The following is a 12,571-nucleotide window of genomic DNA, read 5'->3' on the forward strand; positions in this document are numbered from 1 at the left end:
CTGTATCAAATTAATCCTTGGATCAGCCATTTTCAAGTTGTTCAATTCAACATATCTTTTCTTAGTTCTTCTTATTACAAAACCCACAAAATCACAAAAAATAAAAAAAAAAAACAATTTACAATACAACCTAAACTTTCAGCCTTAATTGCTGAATTTCGAAACCTCAAAACATACGTGTGCATATAGTTTGGTCCTTGTTCAAAACATAGCCAACCTATATCATCTTGGTATCAGAGCCAAGGCTACGCTCCGAGCCTTAATTTTGTTCACTCACAAAGCAAAAAAAAAAAAAAAACACCATGTCTCAAAGTGGTGAAGGAGAAACAAGTGATTTGAGCAGAATTGTTGAAGAGCAAAATGCCACCATTAATTACTTACGAGCCCAACTTAAAGAGTTTCTAGACCTAAAACGCACCTTAAGGGAAGGTGGGTATTATGAATCTGAAAGTCCTAAAGTTAATAGGCAAACAAGCCGTGGAGATGATCTTAAAGTCGACATTCCAGAATTTGAAGGAAGATTAGATGGAGATGAGTTCCTTGAATGGGTAAGAACTGTTGAAAGAGTATTTGATTACAAGAATACAGATGAAGAAAAGAAGGTAAAGATAGTAGCATTAAAATTGCGCAAATATGCTTCTACTTGGTGGGCTAGCAAATGTGCAAAACGAGAAAGAGAAGGGAAAGACAAGATTAGATCATGGGAAAAGATGAAGAAGCAAATGAAGGAAAAGTTTCTGCCTTCATACTACATGCAAGAGAATTTCACCAAACTTCAACATCTACAACAAGATGGCAGGAGTATAGAAGAGTATGGTCGAGAGTTCGAGACAATGATAATGAGGTGCGACCTTAAGGAGGATGATCATCAAACCTTGGTAAGATTTTTAAATGGTTTAGATTCAAAAATCAGAAACATTGTTGAATTACAACCTTATGCTTGCCTTGATGATTTAATTAACCTTGCACATAAAGTGGATAAACAACAAAGAACTAAAATGAAGGAAACCTCACGTTTCACTTCAGCAAGAACTACCAATTTCAATTCCTACCAAGAGAACACTCCCCATTCCTATTCTAAAGCCCATTCACAAGATTCAACAGCTTTGCAAAACAATAATTCAAAGCAGCCCCTAAGCATGCCCAATACACCCAAACCAAACACCAATTCATTCACACCTAGGAGATGTTTTAAGTGTCAAGGCCTAGGACATATTTCTTCCGAATGCCCAAACCGAAAAATGGTGAACTTGGTTGAATTTGATGATCATCAAGAGGAAAACGAGGAGGATTTCTGTGACGATGCTGAACTTGATGAGGAAATAATATATCCGGATGAAGGAGAATTATTAGTTATGCGAAGAGCTCTTAGTGGGGTCAAAGCCAAAGGTCCAAACCCAGAAAGGGAAGCAATATTCCACACAAAATGTACAGTTAAAGGTAAGATCTGTTCGCTTATCATTGATGGGGGAAGTTGCACTAATGTCGCTTCAAAGACTATGGTGGACAAGCTTAATCTCACCGCCACTCCACACCCCAAGTGATGTAAATGCTAACTCAAGACTTCCTAAATGATTAAGGAAGGAGAAGGACAAAAGAAAAGAAAGAAGAAGTAATTTGGGCAGAATGTATATTTGAATGAAAATAGGACAACCAAAGCACAAGAACAAACTCAATGCAATAGTATTTAGGCTAGAGACAAGACAAACTCAATCTCCCCTAGTTTAATACTCAAGAACACACTCAAAGTATTAAAGAACTCTTGTTAACCTTGGACAAACACAAAGATAGGCAAGAAGAAAACACAAAGGTTGATTCATAAAACAAGTCTGAACTTTCATTCATGAATAGCTCTCTTTAAATAGAGTTACAACAGCAAAAGGAAGCTAAAAAGCAAGAGAAATTAAGGTGGGACGTCCAAGCATGGGGAACAAGCATTGGAACTCACAAAACAACATTAAATAGCCTCCAAAGCATGCATTAGGCTGATTTAAGTTGTTCCCTAAGCATGCAGTAGCTAATTAATCAGATTTAAGTGGTAAAAAGACTTTAAAAAACATAACTAAACTTGGACCTATCAAAGTGACGTCCAACCAATATATATGTAGCTTCACTTAATCTTCAACCCAAGTTAGACATGTAACAAATTCAGATTTAAAAGGATTAAAACCAAGTACTTCAAGAACTAAAGCAATCGGCTCATGAGATAACGTATTTGATCTTGGATCAGAAGACAATATTGTCCAAAACCATACTTGAAACTTAAAATAAACCATATCCATATGTTAAAAAGATTGACATGTGATTTGATTTTGAATAAGCCGATTGCTATTGCATCATCTTGCATCATTCTCCTTTTCTTCGAAAAGAATTCGACCTCGAATTCGGTTATTCCTAAAAACACAAGTTCAATCTGACAAGCTTCAATATGTATATTTCCTCTAATCAACTCCTTTTCTTCAAAAATATACCCAAATTTAACACACTTTTCATCGATGAGATTTTTTAGTTTTTCTTGCACCAAATAAAAACTACGTAAATCAAAATGATTGTTAAAATTGGTATTTGGTTGTTTAATTCCAATATTTTCTATGGGTTCAACTTGCTTTTCATCAATTGGCTCCTCATTTTTATCATTGGAAACTTTGAAGCCAGATATGTTCAACTCTATGGACTCTTCAACTTTTGTTTGATAAAAAACATTTTCATGGCTCTTCTCCCCAAGTTTAATTACAAGTTCCTCTCGGAGTATTTCTTCATCTACATGATCTTCTTTCTCTAGGACAAGGGACTTATACATTTTCTCTTCTTCTTCCATAATGGAACATTTGGAAGGTAAAATAGATTTGAAAGGACATTTACAAGTAAGATGACTTTTATCTTTACATATAAAACATCTTTTACCCAAGTTGTTCAATTTTTTAGTAATAACTCGCAACATTTCCGCCAAATCTCCACAAGTGCCCATTTTTTTTTTAAACACCCTTTCGATCCACCAAAAGCTTCTGATACCAAATGATGTAAATGCTAACTCAAGACTTCCTAAATGATTAAGGAAGGAGAAGGACAAAAGAAAAGAAAGAAGAAGTAATTTGGGCAGAATGTATATTTGAATGAAAATAGGACAACCAAAGCACAAGAACAAACTCAATGCAATAGTATTTAGGCTAGAGACAAGACAAACTCAATCTCCCCTAGTTTAATACTCAAGAACACACTCAAAGTATTAAAGAACTCTTGTTAACCTTGGACAAACACAAAGATAGGCAAGAAGAAAACACAAAGGTTGATTCATAAAACAAGTCTGAACTTTCATTCATGAATAGCTCTCTTTAAATAGAGTTACAACAGCAAAAGGAAGCTAAAAAGCAAGAGAAATTAAGGTGGGACGTCCAAGCATGGGGAACAAGCATTGGAACTCACAAAACAACATTAAATAGCCTCCAAAGCATGCATTAGGCTGATTTAAGTTGTTCCCTAAGCATGCAGTAGCTAATTAATCAGATTTAAGTGGTAAAAAGACTTTAAAAAACATAACTAAACTTGGACCTATCAAAGTGACGTCCAACCAATATATATGTAGCTTCACTTAATCTTCAACCCAAGTTAGACATGTAACAAATTCAGATTTAAAAGGATTAAAACCAAGTACTTCAAGAACTAAAGCAATCGGCTCATGAGATAACGTATTTGATCTTGGATCAGAAGACAATATTGTCCAAAACCATACTTGAAACTTAAAATAAACCATATCCATATGTTAAAAAGATTGACATGTGATTTGATTTTGAATAAGCCGATTGCTATTGCATCATCTTGCATCACCAAGCCATACATGATTCAATGGTTGAATCAAAACAAAGGTATTCCTGTAAACTCTCAAGTTTTGCTTTCATTTTCCATTGGTAATAGCTATAAGGAGAGTCTTTTATGTGATGTTATACCTATGGATGCATGTCATGTTTTATTAGGTAGGCCGTGGCAGTATGATAGGAAAGTTATGCATGATGGTTTTAAAAACACACATACTTTTGTTTTAAATGACAAACAGATAACTTTAGCACCATATGCACCTAACGCTAATTCTAAATTGCAAGCAACTTTAACTAATTTTCATTCTTTAATTCCTATACTTAAAAGTGAACAACATGAACTTGAGGAACGAAAAGAATTGTTATTGCTAAATGATGAAACCGAATCTGTTTTGCATGATCACCCTTTAATTGAACCGTTGCTTGATGAATTTGCATATGTTTTTCCTAATGAAATACCAAATGGACTTCCACCTAAAAGGGATATACAACATAAAATTGATTTCATTCCCGGTTCCTCATTGCCTAACAAACCAGCCTATAGGACTAATCCTAAGGAAACCGAAGAAATTAGGAAACAAGTTGATGATTTGTTAGCTAAAGGTTTGATTAGAGAATCCGTAAGTCCTTGTACCGTTCCTACTTTACTTGTGCCAAAAAAGAATGGAGAAATGAGGATGTGTGTGGATAGTAGAGCCATCAATAGAATCACTATCAAGTATAAATTTCCCACACCTAGACTTAAGGATTTGTTAGATGATCTATATAGTTCTAAAGTTTTCTCTAAGCTTGACCTGAGGAGTGGATATCACCAAGTTAGAATCCATGAGGGGGATGAGTGGAAAACCACATTTAAGACTAAGGAAGGACTCTATGAATGGTTAGTTATGCCCTTTGGTTTATCTAATGCACCTTCTACCTTTATGAGACTTGTGAACCAAACCATAAAGCCTTTCTTAGGTCACTTTGTAGTAGTTTATTTTGATGATATGTTACCAAGCTTGAGGTCAAGCTTCTCCAAAGAAGGGGAGGATGATGTAGGATCACCTACATCTAGTTCTCATGAGCTAACCTGGTTCAATACCATGATTCACCATATGGAAGATGCTCAAATTCAAGGTTCAAATGTTAAGTCTTTTAATTTTGTAATCATGAACTAAATCTTCTTCTTTAATTTTTATTTTGTTTTTTTATTTTTATAATGAAACAAAGTCTTAGAGATGATTAAGCCAGGTTTAGGATCAAGCTTAATCATGTCTCATGTTTAGTTAGTCGAGTTGTAATTTTTATTTTATTGAGTCTAATATTTATTTTGCTCATGGGACGTACTTTACAAAATTAAAACGCATGGATCAAAACAAGCAATCAGATTCTCCAAATTGAGCCGTTGCATTCTTCAAAACCAGCTGATTTACAACAGCCATATGTTTTGAAGATTGAGTGGGATTTTTATGATAATATCTCTTACAAATCAGCCACAAATAATCCCAAAAAGATAGAAGAGCTAATTTGCAAATCCCAAAGAAAAACTAGCTGTTAGAGACAACAAAACTAGCTGTTAGAGACAACAAAAAAAAAATCAGCAAAAATCTCCTTGTTCTTTTACTAGCTGTTGCATTTTATTGCCATTTTGGTTGTACTTTCATTTTCAAAGTTTGTACTCATTGCTGAATGCTTTAGTATAAATAGGATGTATGAACTCTTGTAATACACAACCTGATTTTTACATTCTGAATACAAAACAACCTTTGAGCAAATTCCTTTGTTCTCTCTTTGCAATTTACTTTAACTTGGATTGGTTTTAGTAAGTTGAAGTTCCTATGCTTTTCATTCTTTGGCTTAAAGTTTGAATGTGTTCTTAGGAGCCCTTGGTTTTAATTTGTGGTGAATCTGTATCAAATTAATCCTTGGATCAGCCATTTTCAAGTTGTTCAATTCAACATATCTTTTCTTAGTTCTTCTTATTACAAAACCCACAAAATCACAAAAAATAAAAAAAAAAAACAATTTACAATACAACCTAAACTTTCAGCCTTAATTGCTGAATTTCGAAACCTCAAAACATACGTGTGCATATAGTTTGGTCCTTGTTCAAAACATAGCCAACCTATATCATCTTGGTATCAGAGCCAAGGCTACGCTCCGAGCCTTAATTTTGTTCACTCACAAAGCAAAAAAAAAAAAAACACCATGTCTCAAAGTGGTGAAGGAGAAACAAGTGATTTGAGCAGAATTGTTGAAGAGCAAAATGCCACCATTAATTACTTACGAGCCCAACTTAAAGAGTTTCTAGACCTAAAACGCACCTTAAGGGAAGGTGGGTATTATGAATCTGAAAGTCCTAAAGTTAATAGGCAAACAAGCCGTGGAGATGATCTTAAAGTCGACATTCCAGAATTTGAAGGAAGATTAGATGGAGATGAGTTCCTTGAATGGGTAAGAACTGTTGAAAGAGTATTTGATTACAAGAATACAGATGAAGAAAAGAAGGTAAAGATAGTAGCATTAAAATTGCGCAAATATGCTTCTACTTGGTGGGCTAGCAAATGTGCAAAACGAGAAAGAGAAGGGAAAGACAAGATTAGATCATGGGAAAAGATGAAGAAGCAAATGAAGGAAAAGTTTCTGCCTTCATACTACATGCAAGAGAATTTCACCAAACTTCAACATCTACAACAAGATGGCAGGAGTATAGAAGAGTATGGTCGAGAGTTCGAGACAATGATAATGAGGTGCGACCTTAAGGAGGATGATCATCAAACCTTGGTAAGATTTTTAAATGGTTTAGATTCAAAAATCAGAAACATTGTTGAATTACAACCTTATGCTTGCCTTGATGATTTAATTAACCTTGCACATAAAGTGGATAAACAACAAAGAACTAAAATGAAGGAAACCTCACGTTTCACTTCAGCAAGAACTACCAATTTCAATTCCTACCAAGAGAACACTCCCCATTCCTATTCTAAAGCCCATTCACAAGATTCAACAGCTTTGCAAAACAATAATTCAAAGCAGCCCCTAAGCATGCCCAATACACCCAAACCAAACACCAATTCATTCACACCTAGGAGATGTTTTAAGTGTCAAGGCCTAGGACATATTTCTTCCGAATGCCCAAACCGAAAAATGGTGAACTTGGTTGAATTTGATGATCATCAAGAGGAAAACGAGGAGGATTTCTGTGACGATGCTGAACTTGATGAGGAAATAATATATCCGGATGAAGGAGAATTATTAGTTATGCGAAGAGCTCTTAGTGGGGTCAAAGCCAAAGGTCCAAACCCAGAAAGGGAAGCAATATTCCACACAAAATGTACAGTTAAAGGTAAGATCTGTTCGCTTATCATTGATGGGGGAAGTTGCACTAATGTCGCTTCAAAGACTATGGTGGACAAGCTTAATCTCACCGCCACTCCACACCCCAAGCCATACATGATTCAATGGTTGAATCAAAACAAAGGTATTCCTGTAAACTCTCAAGTTTTGCTTTCATTTTCCATTGGTAATAGCTATAAGGAGAGTCTTTTATGTGATGTTATACCTATGGATGCATGTCATGTTTTATTAGGTAGGCCGTGGCAGTATGATAGGAAAGTTATGCATGATGGTTTTAAAAACACACATACTTTTGTTTTAAATGACAAACAGATAACTTTAGCACCATATGCACCTAACGCTAATTCTAAATTGCAAGCAACTTTAACTAATTTTCATTCTTTAATTCCTATACTTAAAAGTGAACAACATGAACTTGAGGAACGAAAAGAATTGTTATTGCTAAATGATGAAACCGAATCTGTTTTGCATGATCACCCTTTAATTGAACCGTTGCTTGATGAATTTGCATATGTTTTTCCTAATGAAATACCAAATGGACTTCCACCTAAAAGGGATATACAACATAAAATTGATTTCATTCCCGGTTCCTCATTGCCTAACAAACCAGCCTATAGGACTAATCCTAAGGAAACCGAAGAAATTAGGAAACAAGTTGATGATTTGTTAGCTAAAGGTTTGATTAGAGAATCCGTAAGTCCTTGTACCGTTCCTACTTTACTTGTGCCAAAAAAGAATGGAGAAATGAGGATGTGTGTGGATAGTAGAGCCATCAATAGAATCACTATCAAGTATAAATTTCCCACACCTAGACTTAAGGATTTGTTAGATGATCTATATAGTTCTAAAGTTTTCTCTAAGCTTGACCTGAGGAGTGGATATCACCAAGTTAGAATCCATGAGGGGGATGAGTGGAAAACCACATTTAAGACTAAGGAAGGACTCTATGAATGGTTAGTTATGCCCTTTGGTTTATCTAATGCACCTTCTACCTTTATGAGACTTGTGAACCAAACCATAAAGCCTTTCTTAGGTCACTTTGTAGTAGTTTATTTTGATGATATGTTACCAAGCTTGAGGTCAAGCTTCTCCAAAGAAGGGGAGGATGATGTAGGATCACCTACATCTAGTTCTCATGAGCTAACCTGGTTCAATACCATGATTCATCATATGGAAGATGCTCAAATTCAAGGTTCAAATGTTAAGTCTTTTAATTTTGTAATCATGAAATAAATCTTCTTCTTTAATTTTTATTTTGTTTTTTTATTTTTATAATGAAACAAAGTCTTAGAGATGATTAAGCCAGGTTTAGGATCAAGCTTAATCATGTCTCATGTTTAGTTAGTCGAGTTGTAATTTTTATTTTATTGAGTCTAATATTTATTTTGCTCATGGGACGTACTTTACAAAATTAAAACGCATGGATCAAAACAAGCAATCAGATTCTCCAAATTGAGCCGTTGCATTCTTCAAAACCAGCTGATTTACAACAGCCATATGTTTTGAAGATTGAGTGGGATTTTTATGATAATATCTCTTACAAATCAGCCACAAATAATCCCAAAAAGATAGAAGAGCTAATTTGCAAATCCCAAAGAAAAACTAGCTGTTAGAGACAACAAAACTAGCTGTTAGAGACAACAAAAAAAAAATCAGCAAAAATCTCCTTGTTCTTTTACTAGCTGTTGCATTTTATTGCCATTTTGGTTGTACTTTCATTTTCAAAGTTTGTACTCATTGCTGAATGCTTTAGTATAAATAGGATGTATGAACTCTTGTAATACACAACCTGATTTTTACATTCTGAATACAAAACAACCTTTGAGCAAATTCCTTTGTTCTCTCTTTGCAATTTACTTTAACTTGGATTGGTTTTAGTAAGTTGAAGTTCCTATGCTTTTCATTCTTTGGCTTAAAGTTTGAATGTGTTCTTAGGAGCCCTTGGTTTTAATTTGTGGTGAATCTGTATCAAATTAATCCTTGGATCAGCCATTTTCAAGTTGTTCAATTCAACATATCTTTTCTTAGTTCTTCTTATTACAAAACCCACAAAATCACAAAAAATAAAAAAAAAAAACAATTTACAATACAACCTAAACTTTCAGCCTTAATTGCTGAATTTCGAAACCTCAAAACATACGTGTGCATATAGTTTGGTCCTTGTTCAAAACATAGCCAACCTATATCATCTTGGTATCAGAGCCAAGGCTACGCTCCGAGCCTTAATTTTGTTCACTCACAAAGCAAAAAAAAAAAAAAACACCATGTCTCAAAGTGGTGAAGGAGAAACAAGTGATTTGAGCAGAATTGTTGAAGAGCAAAATGCCACCATTAATTACTTACGAGCCCAACTTAAAGAGTTTCTAGACCTAAAACGCACCTTAAGGGAAGGTGGGTATTATGAATCTGAAAGTCCTAAAGTTAATAGGCAAACAAGCCGTGGAGATGATCTTAAAGTCGACATTCCAGAATTTGAAGGAAGATTAGATGGAGATGAGTTCCTTGAATGGGTAAGAACTGTTGAAAGAGTATTTGATTACAAGAATACAGATGAAGAAAAGAAGGTAAAGATAGTAGCATTAAAATTGCGCAAATATGCTTCTACTTGGTGGGCTAGCAAATGTGCAAAACGAGAAAGAGAAGGGAAAGACAAGATTAGATCATGGGAAAAGATGAAGAAGCAAATGAAGGAAAAGTTTCTGCCTTCATACTACATGCAAGAGAATTTCACCAAACTTCAACATCTACAACAAGATGGCAGGAGTATAGAAGAGTATGGTCGAGAGTTCGAGACAATGATAATGAGGTGCGACCTTAAGGAGGATGATCATCAAACCTTGGTAAGATTTTTAAATGGTTTAGATTCAAAAATCAGAAACATTGTTGAATTACAACCTTATGCTTGCCTTGATGATTTAATTAACCTTGCACATAAAGTGGATAAACAACAAAGAACTAAAATGAAGGAAACCTCACGTTTCACTTCAGCAAGAACTACCAATTTCAATTCCTACCAAGAGAACACTCCCCATTCCTATTCTAAAGCCCATTCACAAGATTCAACAGCTTTGCAAAACAATAATTCAAAGCAGCCCCTAAGCATGCCCAATACACCCAAACCAAACACCAATTCATTCACACCTAGGAGATGTTTTAAGTGTCAAGGCCTAGGACATATTTCTTCCGAATGCCCAAACCGAAAAATGGTGAACTTGGTTGAATTTGATGATCATCAAGAGGAAAACGAGGAGGATTTCTGTGACGATGCTGAACTTGATGAGGAAATAATATATCCGGATGAAGGAGAATTATTAGTTATGCGAAGAGCTCTTAGTGGGGTCAAAGCCAAAGGTCCAAACCCAGAAAGGGAAGCAATATTCCACACAAAATGTACAGTTAAAGGTAAGATCTGTTCGCTTATCATTGATGGGGGAAGTTGCACTAATGTCGCTTCAAAGACTATGGTGGACAAGCTTAATCTCACCGCCACTCCACACCCCAAGCCATACATGATTCAATGGTTGAATCAAAACAAAGGTATTCCTGTAAACTCTCAAGTTTTGCTTTCATTTTCCATTGGTAATAGCTATAAGGAGAGTCTTTTATGTGATGTTATACCTATGGATGCATGTCATGTTTTATTAGGTAGGCCGTGGCAGTATGATAGGAAAGTTATGCATGATGGTTTTAAAAACACACATACTTTTGTTTTAAATGACAAACAGATAACTTTAGCACCATATGCACCTAACGCTAATTCTAAATTGCAAGCAACTTTAACTAATTTTCATTCTTTAATTCCTATACTTAAAAGTGAACAACATGAACTTGAGGAACGAAAAGAATTGTTATTGCTAAATGATGAAACCGAATCTGTTTTGCATGATCACCCTTTAATTGAACCGTTGCTTGATGAATTTGCATATGTTTTTCCTAATGAAATACCAAATGGACTTCCACCTAAAAGGGATATACAACATAAAATTGATTTCATTCCCGGTTCCTCATTGCCTAACAAACCAGCCTATAGGACTAATCCTAAGGAAACCGAAGAAATTAGGAAACAAGTTGATGATTTGTTAGCTAAAGGTTTGATTAGAGAATCCGTAAGTCCTTGTACCGTTCCTACTTTACTTGTGCCAAAAAAGAATGGAGAAATGAGGATGTGTGTGGATAGTAGAGCCATCAATAGAATCACTATCAAGTATAAATTTCCCACACCTAGACTTAAGGATTTGTTAGATGATCTATATAGTTCTAAAGTTTTCTCTAAGCTTGACCTGAGGAGTGGATATCACCAAGTTAGAATCCATGAGGGGGATGAGTGGAAAACCACATTTAAGACTAAGGAAGGACTCTATGAATGGTTAGTTATGCCCTTTGGTTTATCTAATGCACCTTCTACCTTTATGAGACTTGTGAACCAAACCATAAAGCCTTTCTTAGGTCACTTTGTAGTAGTTTATTTTGATGATATGTTACCAAGCTTGAGGTCAAGCTTCTCCAAAGAAGGGGAGGATGATGTAGGATCACCTACATCTAGTTCTCATGAGCTAACCTGGTTCAATACCATGATTCATCATATGGAAGATGCTCAAATTCAAGGTTCAAATGTTAAGTCTTTTAATTTTGTAATCATGAAATAAATCTTCTTCTTTAATTTTTATTTTGTTTTTTTATTTTTATAATGAAACAAAGTCTTAGAGATGATTAAGCCAGGTTTAGGATCAAGCTTAATCATGTCTCATGTTTAGTTAGTCGAGTTGTAATTTTTATTTTATTGAGTCTAATATTTATTTTGCTCATGGGACGTACTTTACAAAATTAAAACGCATGGATCAAAACAAGCAATCAGATTCTCCAAATTGAGCCGTTGCATTCTTCAAAACCAGCTGATTTACAACAGCCATATGTTTTGAAGATTGAGTGGGATTTTTATGATAATATCTCTTACAAATCAGCCACAAATAATCCCAAAAAGATAGAAGAGCTAATTTGCAAATCCCAAAGAAAAACTAGCTGTTAGAGACAACAAAACTAGCTGTTAGAGACAACAAAAAAAAATCAGCAAAAATCTCCTTGTTCTTTTACTAGCTGTTGCATTTTATTGCCATTTTGGTTGTACTTTCATTTTCAAAGTTTGTACTCATTGCTGAATGCTTTAGTATAAATAGGATGTATGAACTCTTGTAATACACAACCTGATTTTTACATTCTGAATACAAAACAACCTTTGAGCAAATTCCTTTGTTCTCTCTTTGCAATTTACTTTAACTTGGATTGGTTTTAGTAAGTTGAAGTTCCTATGCTTTTCATTCTTTGGCTTAAAGTTTGAATGTGTTCTTAGGAGCCCTTGGTTTTAATTTGTGGTGAATCTGTATCAAATTAATCCTTGGATCAGCCATTTTCAAGTTGTTCAA

The sequence above is a fragment of the Amaranthus tricolor genome, chromosome 6, assembly GCF_026212465.1.
Source record: "Amaranthus tricolor cultivar Red isolate AtriRed21 chromosome 6, ASM2621246v1, whole genome shotgun sequence".
NCBI lineage: Eukaryota > Viridiplantae > Streptophyta > Magnoliopsida > Caryophyllales > Amaranthaceae > Amaranthus > Amaranthus tricolor.